Below are 11,238 nucleotides of genomic sequence, written 5' to 3' on the forward strand. Positions count from 1 at the left end.
ACTGAACCCGCACCTCCCCCCCCGCCCTTCTCCCCAGCCAACCTGCTCACCACGCTTACCCTCGCCCGGCGCTCCTGCGGCCTGTCCAAGGTGACGCGCACGTACCTCGTAGCCCTGTCGGTGGCTGACAGCCTGACTCTCGCCTGGCTGGGTGTGGTGGACCTCACGCTGCTGTGGCTGCAGCCCGAGCCCTTCTGGGGCGCCTACCCGTGGTGCGGCCTCGTCACGGTGCTCGAGTATGGCGCCATGTTCTCCTCCATCTGGATTATCGTGGCCTTCACCATCGAGCGCTTCCTCTCCGTGGCCCGGCCTGCAGGGTCGGGTCCCAGGCCCACGGCGGCGGCGAGTAGGGGTGGTGGCGGCGCCGGTGGCTTCTGCGGCGGCGCCACGACTCGGAGCCGCTCGCGGGCGGCGCTCTACGTGACGCTGGCCGTGTTCGCCGCTTCCTACGCCTTCGCTGTGCCGGGGTTCTGGCTCAATATCACCGAGGTCCAGAACGTCACGGCGGTGCGCGGCAACGTCACGGGGGTGCACGACGACAACGTCACGGAGGCGGGAAACAACTTGACTGATGTTCGAAACGTCACCACCTTCCGGGACTTTGCGGAGGTTCACAATGTGATGGAGGTCTGGAGTGACGTCACCGAGGTCCAGAACGTCACAGAGGTGAGAAAAGGTGGCGCCACGGAGGCCTGGAACGATGTACCGGAAGTCCAGGGAAACCTCAAGTCAGTCCGGACCAACGTCAGGGAGGTCTGGAATGGCGTCCTGAAGGTCCGCAATGCCACGGAGGTTCAAAACAATGTCACAAAGGTCCAAAAGGGCATCGCAGAGGTCCAGAACATCACAGAGGTCTGGGGCAACATCACACAAGTCTGGAACGACGGAACGCCAGAGATCATAGCAAGAGGCGGGAAGAAAATGTTGGAATCTTCTCTCCCGACACGGTCGATGTCATCATCCTCATCGTCATGGCCACCACCGCCGCCAGAAACGAGGCAGTCTCAGCGCTGCCACCACAACGTCAGCCCCTACGCGGAGGCCATCGTGTGGGCCCACACGCTGGCTTCGGGCGCCGTGCCCTTTGCGCTGGTGCTGATCCTGAATGGCACAGTGGTGTGGCGCCTGCGCTCCCAGGCGTTCTCGGGGCCCCAGGGCCCCCTGCGGGCCAAGACGCGCCGCTCCGTGGCCATCCTCCTGGCCGTGTCGCTGGCCTTCGTGGGTCTCTCACTGCCACGCTTCGTCACCTACTGCCTCCTCCGCACGATGGGGCCCGAGTGGGCACGGGACCGCAACGACTTCACACGGCCGCTCAATGTGGCGGCCGACGTTGCCATCATGTTGCATCTGGCCAACTCGGCTGTCAACTGCTTCCTGTACTGCCTGGCGAGCGCGGCCTTCCGCGCCGAGCTCGTGGCCTTGTTGGCCTGCAGGGGCTGCGCGAGGGGGAGCGGCAGGAAGGCCGTGGGGGCGCGTGCGCTCCGCTGAGTGGGGGCGCGTGTGTGCGTGTGTTTGTGTGTGCGTGTGTCCGTGCGTGTGTGTGTAATAGGCAGAGAGAGTGTAATGGTTAGCGTGCTGCGCTTACGGACCCAGCGACTCGAGTTCGATTCCCGCTCACAGCCATGAACACCGGTGATGATTATCTGAACCGGTACTTGGTGCGGTGTGTAAACATCGCCACTGGGGAGACAAAGGCAGTCGGGCGTGGTGGTGGCCACCCACCCCCTCGTGTGCCGTGCCGGCCTTCATAGGTGCTCGCTAACAGCACTTGACCCAACAGTTTGTTAAGGCTTATTACCAGCTCCGATTTGACAGTGGAGGTCTCACTTTGAATCAGTTGGGTAGCATGTGTGGTAGCTACCCCGCCTGACGCTCCGCACGAAGCTCCGGGTCTTCTCAGCCACAGTTATGCCCTTCCTTCTCTATGCTTGCGAAATGTGGACCCCTCTGATTGGACATCTGTGACGGTTTAAGACATTCAGCCTGACCCTGCCTACAATCCATCCTGGGTTTAACCAGACTGGATTGCGTGAGCTCACAGATCCTTGACAGATCTGGATACAGTACCGTTCGTGAGCTGCTCCAGCAGGCGAGGCTGCATTGGCTGGGTAATATAGCCCGCATGGCCAGCCACCGCATACCTAAGCAGCTTCTGTTTTACCGGAAAGAGGAGTGATGTGGTTCAGGAGGATGTGGAGCTGTGTGGACTTGCCGATGACTGCTACCTGCGGTATCAAGATCGGCCTCTATGGTGGAGGCTCGTGCATGATGCTACTGGGTAGTTGGAGGAAGTCGCCCTCCAGCAACAGCGAAGGGCAGAGGAGCGATGCTCACAACAACTAGCGGAGCGCCCGGCGACTAAAACGTAGCAAGATGACACAGTGGGGAGCATAGTTGGTGCATCTGCCAGTCATTTCAGTCATCTTATACCACCTGGGTCTCTCTCATGTTCTGCCAGCGAGCCTTCCACACTTAATGTGACGACCTCGAAGTGCACCTAGCCTGGCACATGCGCTGTGGTGAAATCACCTTCACTCTGTCCATCCATCCATCAATGCATCTGTATTTGGCTCTGTCCGTCTGCCAATGTATCTGTCGGTTCATGCATTTGTCCGTGCTGTCCATCTGGTTGACCGAGGTCTTCATATGCCTGTCTGTCTGTCTTTCAGTCTGTCTGTCTGTGTCGATCTGTCCATGTATCTGTCATTTAAACCATATGTCTGTGTGTCGATCTGTCTGAACGAGTCTCTGTCTCTGTCCATCTGTTAGTGCTGTCTGCCTGTCCACTGCTTTATCCGATCTGTCTATCCTGATGCTCATTGGGTTGTGTCTTATAAGGGTAGATCTTAAAATTAGTTTTTTGTCATTAAACATCTTCTTTTGTCAAGAAGAGATGTTTTTGTTAGTTGCAGTGTGAACGTGTTCGCCAGAGGGCACGATATTTGTTGTCTAGAGGGAGACACTTGAAAGACGAGAGGGGAGGCACAGGGAGCAGGAGGAGGGAGACACGTGGTTCTCGCGCCGTGCTGCGAGCGAGCGCTGTGGGGGCAATGCCGCTCGACCTCTCCAGGATCTACGCACGCGGCATCATCACTGCCGAGCTGTTCCCTGCTGTCCCCTTACCCACCGTGGGTGCTGCTCCACACTCCGACCGGCAACGGGGTGGCGCTATTACGCCTCTAACAAAACACAGAGATCCCCCGTATCTTCCCTATAAACGTAATGTTTCGTCTGTCTGTTTGTCTGTGTGTGGACGAAACTTGCGAAAGATTTGGCTCGCCATAAGCCCCTTGGTGAGCCAGCGCCATTCCATTTTTGCACCCGTCAACTTTAAAGTAGTTAAATTAAGAATTTTGTGCTATTTATTATTATTAATTTCCTTACGCCGCTCAGCGCACGCCAAAGCACGCATTTGCACATTCGCGACAAAGCTGACAGGGGTTGCCCCCAGTAACGCACACGCTTTCATTGGGAGGGGGGTAAAAATTATCTTTCGAGTAAAAAATGCAAAACAAATCAACACAACGCTGACGTAAATTCTTCGAAGTGTCATGTCCTCTTCTCCTCACCCTAATGTGTGCACTTACTACTATAGGGTCGGTAGATACTAATATTATAGCGCTTAGATACTATTATTGTAGAGCGGATGGGGGGATGGTGGGGGGGGGGGGGGTAGCGGCCCAGCCCCCAGCCTGCCAAGGTGCCACCTCGGCCGGCTGGGCAATTTAGGCGAGGCCGGGGCTCTGCACGCGACTAGGCCTCACGACGGCACTGTGTCAAGTTCATAGTTTGTGCTATAGAGTCGATATATACTGTGATGGAGTCAGCATGTACTACTTTAGTGACAGCAGATACAACCACAGTCGGTATGCACTGCTGTAGTGAAAGCAGGTACCACCACAGTCGGTATGCACTGCTGTAGTCATAACAGGTACCACCACAGTCGGTATGCACTGCTGTAGTGATAGCAGGTACCACCACAGTCGGTATGCACTGTTGTATAGATAGTAGACAATGCTATCGAGTTGGTAGATACTACTATAGAGTTAGTAGATACTGAAACAGTCAGTATATACCACTACAGTCAGTAAATACTGCTACAGTCAGTATATATTACTACGGTGAGTAGCTACTAGAGTCAGTGGATACCACTATAGAGTGAGTAGATACTGCTATAGAGTTAGTAGTTACTGCTATAGTCAGTAGATACTACTATAGAGTCAGCAGATACTACTATACAGTTAGTAGTTACTACTATAGAGTCGGTAGACACTACTGTAGTCAGTAGATACTACTATAGAGTCAGTTGATACAATAGAGTCGGTAGATACTACTGTAGAGTCAGCAGATACTACTACGGTTAGTAGTTGCTACCGCCAGTAAATACTACTACACAGTCAGTAGCTACTACTGGCTCAGTAGATACTACTGTACAGTCAATAGATACAACTACAGAGTCAATAGATACTACTTACTCTGTTGTATGTAGGATGTGTAGGTATATATACCTACGCGGGGTAAAGATATTTTTTGAGGAGGTGGGTCGACAATTTTCGGAAACCTTTTATATTAACTATTTACCCCACACTCTCTATAACTTTTTGGACTTCTGTAAGCTTCTTATAATTCTGTTGGTGGAGAAATGGACAAACGGCCCACCGGGCATTCACAATAGCTTTGTATCTGTGTATGTATATGTAAGGTTTTTAAGATAAGTTTGGAAATATATATTTTCGCCCGGGCAACGCCGGGTACTTCCCGCTAGTAAGCTTTTAGTTTACCTGTCATTAACTTATTTCGCTCCGCACGTAGCCAACCGTGCTAATTGGGGGTGCGAAACAGGCTGTTGGGGCAAGTGCTGTTCGCGAGTCGTACCTATGAACGGCACACGAGGGGGTGGGTGGCCAGCACCACGCCGGGCCGCCTTTGTCTCCCCAGCGGCGATGTTTACTACACCGCGCCAGGTACTCATTTGCGGCTGAGTCGACCTAGGGGAGGCCCAGGACCGGTTCAGATAATTGTTACTGGTGTTGGCCGTGAGCGGGAATCGAACTCGGGTCACACCCACACCAACCGAGAACATCGCGACCCGAACATTGATGAACACACCCACACAAAGACAAAGATCCCCTGTATAGCCTGAACAGATTGTTGGGGCAAGTTCCGTTCACAAAACGCCATCAAGGCCGGCACGACACACGAGTGGTGGGTGGCCAGCACCACGCCCGGCCGTCTTTGTCTCCCTGTTACCCACCGCACTCGGTACTCATTTGAGGCTGAGTCGACCTAGAGGAGGCACAGGACACACCCACACACGGAGAACATCCCGACCCGAACACTGATGAACACACAACAACAACGGCCATTCGCCACTAAGTGGTGGTGACGTCACCACGACGCTTGTGCCAGGCTAGGTGCAGTTTTAGTGGTAGGAGGCAGAGCCGGCCCAGCCACTAAGCGACCCTTGCAATTGCAAAGGGCCCCGTGGCCAGCAGAGGGCCCCCTAGAGTCACTGCTAGCTCGTGGGTGAAAAAAATCATACATCAAAGGGGCCTCCAACCAAATTTTGCTTAGGGCCCCCAAAGGTCGTGGGGCCGGTTCTGGTAGGAGGAGTAGAGTTGGGCCAATTGGAAGGGGAGAGGGAGGGATTTATGAACGGGGGGAGTCGGTTACAGGTGGCGAGATGTTAACTACCTCGCCTGGTATGTAGGAGGTTGTGGGTTCGATCCCGACCCTGACGCCTGTTGCTGTGTATTTGTAGTTTGTGGTGTCTCTCTCTCTCCTCGTGAATCGCGTGGATTTTTCTCTGGGTCATCCGGGGTTCCCTCCACATTTAGAAAAACAGCACTCGTTTAGAGTATTTGGCTGCTACTATACATTGGTGAGTTAATCCTCTTCATCCCCTATGGGACATCAGGTCCACGTGATGGTAAGCCGCTGCGTCGAGCTGTCATTTATTATCGCCAGGTGCTCAGTGAGGCCTCAACTTGGTAAAATAAAAAAGTTTTTTTTTATACTCTTTGGTTCTTTTGGTAAAAGTATAAAATAAATCACGACGTTTCGGGCGCAACACAGCAGACCATGCTTTCCCACCTGATGACGGACGCTTGTATTGTGCCCGAAACGTCGTGATCTATTTTATTTTCTACCTACGTGACTTTACCGAAAGAACCAAAGAGTATGGATTCCTGCAGTCACGAAAGCTTCAAATCAAGATTTTAAAAAAATTAGTTTTAAAATTTGAGCGGTGGACAGAGCGCGTCGTCTGGTGGACTAAAGGTGGAGGAGGCTTTTGCTCTTTTCAACCTCGACAGCGGTGGCGATGTCTCAAACTTTGTTTGGGCTCGCAGACCACTCAGCAGAGGCAAGCACAGCACACCACTACCCCTGGCGACAAAACGCATTCACTTATCTCTCTCTAAACGGCGGTACAATAATATAATACAAAGTGATGCATGTTAACCGGGACACACACCTTTGTGCTTATTATCTATGCTGTGTTTTTTTTGGCGGAGTTTGGGGGAGGGAGGGGCGGGCGAGCTTGGACGGCACATTTATTAATTTACTTTTGGTCGTTTACAATGAAGATTAAGTTTAAATTAATTATATGCACCAGCGATTCATAATTTCGTAATGTGAGCGAACCCCTCCCTGCCCCTCCCCCGAACGTCGTCGCTAACCCCCGCCTATGGCTTTAGGGGCGAGCTGCATTTCGATGTTAGGTTTACGGGTAAGTTAATCGGGTTAGTTTACCTCACTTGGCACTGTTTAAATGTGATATCACGAGTGAAAACCAATAAACGTCGGAAACTAAAGATGTAATCAATATTGTCATTATTAGACCTCCTTTGTCAGTACCAAAATATAATAATAGGGGTTTCCCCCCCTTTTTCCTGGCAACAAAACTGAAACCTTTTTTTGCAAGGGATCATGTGTGCATTAACCACAATACTTGTGGTCACAATGCTTGCAGTTAATGCACACACATATTTACAACTTGTCAAAATGCTGTTAATGCACACACATATTTACAACTTGTCAAAATGCTGTTAATGCACACACATATTTACAACTTGTCAAAATGCTGTTAATGCACACACATATTTACAACTTGTCAAAATGCTGTTAATGCACACACATCCCTTGTAAAAAGGTTTCAGTTTTGTTGCCAGAAAACAGGGGGAAAACCCTCTATGTATTAATATTGTCATTGTTTCCGGATCAACCCGAGTTTGCATATCAGCAGCCCTTGCAGGCGACCCTCGTGAGGAGCGTCGCCATCCGGGACTCCGCTCTGACAGGCACCGCTGGGCAGGGCGGTCCAGAACTCTTGTGACCACCACGGCGGCTATGAGATGTTCACTCCCTCGCCTGGTATACAGGAGGTCGTGGGTTCGACCCCGACCCTGACGCCCGCTGCTGTGTATTTGGAGTTTGCGTGTCTCTCTCTCATCTCTCCCCGTGGTCGCATGGATTTTTCTCCGGGACTTCGGGGTTTTCCCTCTCTGTTTAGAATCGACGCGTTTTGGTTGTTTGGCTGCTGCTGTCCACCTCCACGTGGTGGTGATGGTGGTGGTGACGTTAAGCCGCCAATTCGTAGAGCTGTCAACTTTAAAATATGCCTGTTATATTTGGTCAAACATTTAATTAACTCATCTTCTTGGTTCTTTCGGTAAAGTCACGTAGAAGGGAAGTAATAAAATAATAAAAATAAAACATAATAAAACAATTCTCACGACGTTTCGGCCACAACGCAAGCAGCCGTCCTCAGGTGAAAACCAGGTCCGTCGAGGCGACAGAGTCTGAATGAAACAGCACACGAGCTTGGAGCATATATATAAGCTGGGCGCATTGACAAAGGAATTTGCATATCAAAAGGAATTTAGCATATTTATGGGAAATGCAGGAATGTGATTAGTACTGCATATGCATGTGCATTATGCAGGATTAACAGCATCAAAGGGAGCTGCAGTTACTGCTGCTGCAGCAGTTGCTGCTGCTGCTGCAGTTTCTGCTGCTGCTGCAGTTGCTGCTGCTGCTGCAGTTGCTGCTGCTGCTGCACTTGCTGCTGCTGCTGCACTTGCTGCTGCTGCTGCACTTGCTGCTGCTGCTGCACTTGCTGCTGCTGCTGCACTTGCTGCTGCTGCTGCACTTGCTGCTGCTGCTGCACTTGCTGCTGCTGCAGTTGCTGCCTTATCCATTTTAATATAACACTATGTATTATTCTACCCACCCTAATGTGTATCATACTGCTATATGTTTACTGTACAATTACGACACCATACATTACTCTGCACACTGCACCATGCCAGTGAGTGGAACGTGGTCTGAAAGTCACCGTAAACGTGAACACAATCAGTTAAGATCCGAAATGGTTTATTACGTCCTTCCAATGATTGCTAAGCCAGAATCCATCTTCTCGGTTGAAATTGTCTCTGTGTTTGTATATGTGGATCGCCTCATGAACGAATCTCTCATGATAGCCAGATGGCTTGCAGAGAACCTCTGTCTTGGAGAAGTCAATGTCATGTGAGCCCACTGAATTGTAACAGTGATCTGCCACGGCTGAGATGTTTGTCCTACCGTGTTTCAGGTCTGCCTTATGTTCACGGATGCGGTCCGAGACATGTCGTTTGGTTTCTCCAATGTAACTGCTACCACAGAGGCAACTTAGTTTGTAGACGCCAGGGTACTGTATGTCTGGAACCACATCTTTTACAGACGGGACCAGATCACGGATTTTATGTACTGTGTTGAATCGGACCTGGATCTTGTGTTTAATCAGGATTTTGGAGATCTTTTTTGTGACCCCAGCAATGTAGGGTAAGGTGATGGTCTTGAAAGGCTCCTCAACAGGATCCTTCTTGATGGTTGGAGTGATGGCTTTGCGGATTGTGTAGTCGGAGTAACCATTAGCCTTAAGAGCTTGGCGTACGTGTTTGAGTTCACTGGAAATGTGTTCATGGTCGGAGATGCATTGGGCTCTATGATATAGAGTCTTGATGAGGGAATTCTTCTGGGATGGATGGTGGTGGGAATCCGGTTTTAGATAAGCATCCGTGTGGGTGGCTTTCCTGTAGACAGAGTGGCTCATTGAACCATCAGGTCTCCTTTTGATTAGGACATCCAAAAAGGGTAGCTTGCCATCATTTTCGACTTCCATGGTGAATCTGATGGCTGGGTGTATGGAATTGATGTGGTCGAGAAATTGGTCTAGAGCAGGCCGGCCATGTGGCCAGATGACAAAAGTGTCGTCTACGTACCTCTTCCATAAGGTCGGGCGTAGAGTGGCAGTCTAGATGGCGTCCGTCTCAAATTTCTCCATGAAGATGTTGGCTACAACCGGAGATAGGGGAGAGCCCATTGGGGTGCCCTCAATTTGCTTGTAGAAGGTTCCATTCCAGGTGAAGTATGTATTGGTTAAGCAGTGTCTCACCAGGGGGGGTACCCCAGCATTCAGTCCTTGATGAACCAAGTCTTCAATGATTGCGATGGTGTCAGGCACAGGCACCTTGGTGAACAAGGAAACCACATCAAAACTGACAAGCAGGTCGTCTGGGGACAGGGCAATCCCCTTGATTGTCGATACCAGGTCAGTAGAGTTTAGTACTGCAGAGGTGGTTTTTCCAGTGAAAGGCCGTAGGATTTCGGACAAAAAACGAGCCAGTTTGTAAGTGGGGGAGTTGATAGTAGAGACAATGGGACGAAGAGGTGTATCTTCTTTATGTATCTTTGGCAAGCCGTACATTCTTGGTGGCCTGGCTGCAGAAGGTTTCAACGAGAACTGTTTGGTCTGATCAATTAATGCGGTTGAAGCAGAAATGATGTTGTTGGTTTTGGAGACGAGGCTGTTGGTGGGGTCTCTTTTTATTTTTGTATAGCTGCCATCGTTGAGTAGTTCTTGAATTTTGTTGTTGTATTCTATTTTGTCCATGATGACAGTGGCATTGCCTTTGTCGGCTGAGAGGATGACAATGTCATCCCTCTTTTTTAATTGAGCTAATTCTTTTTTAATTGAGCTAACTGCAGCTCCCTTTGATGCTGTTAATCCTGCATAATGCACATGCATATGCAGTACTAATCACATTCCTGCATTTGCCACAAATATGCTAAATTCCTTTTGATATGCAAATTCCTTTGTCAATGCGCCCAGCTTATATATATGCTCCAAGCTCGTGTGCTGTTTCATTCAGACTCTGTCGCCTCGACGGACCTGGTTTTCACCTGAGGACGGCTGCTTGCGTTGTGGCCGAAACGTCGTGAGAATTGTTTTATTATGTTTTATTTTTATTATTTTATTACTTCCCTTCTACGTGACTTTACCGAAAGAACCAAGAAGATGAATCCCTGCAGTCACGAAAGCTTTAAATCGAAATTTAATTAACTCGCCACTAATGTGATGGACTGGAACTGCTTCTCTTTGGCGAGGTGTATGATGTTAGCTGGTGTTGATGATGTTGCTGCTAATGGAAATTGCTTTTCAAGGTTTGCTCCGAGATTGATTGAATTTCGAGTCCCACCTGCGGTTGCCTTGGCAGGGCCACACCAAATGATTTCGCGGGCCTTGTACGGCCCGCGGGCCGGACGTTCCCCACCCCTAATCTAGACGATGATTTAAAAGTGCACAGCTCCCAGGGGCCTCTAATATCGGAAGGAAGAGCGTTCCAGACGGCCGCAGAAGCGCATCTGAACGTGCGCGAACCGTCTCTTGCTCAAGGGATGGATTCCTCGGCAAACCCGTCCGAGGGTCTCCCATCGACGACACTGCTGGGTTGGACTGCAAACGTCAACAATCGCAAACCCGGTAAACGAACCGCAGCGGTGAAGTCCCACGAGGGTTCAAGCTGCCACGTAAAATATTGGACGACCCTCAACCGCTCAAGGGACAAGAGGGTCAGGCAAGGCCGTAGCCATGGAGTCAACATAGGGGTGTCTGAGGGTCCCAACCCCCAAAAAATTTAAACTAATTTCCTGCCTAAAATATTAAAAAATTCACTAACACATGGGATGGACTATTTTTTTTACAATAATGTCTAATGGTGTATTGTATTACAGTGCTCTGTTTTTACTTTGTTTTACCATTTCTTGTTTCATTGTATGTAATGGAAGAGATTAGGGATTCATAAAGTAAAACCATAACCACAATCATATAAACAGAAATATACGCATTGATTTATATGAAGACAAGTCCAGATATTGGGGCCAAGGTTTAGCAAATTGTTGTTTTTATTTACATAG

The sequence above is a fragment of the Lethenteron reissneri genome, chromosome 67 (genome assembly GCF_015708825.2).
Source record: "Lethenteron reissneri isolate LAM-NWPU_2019-01 chromosome 67, ASM1570882v1, whole genome shotgun sequence".
Lineage (NCBI taxonomy): Eukaryota > Metazoa > Chordata > Hyperoartia > Petromyzontiformes > Petromyzontidae > Lethenteron > Lethenteron reissneri.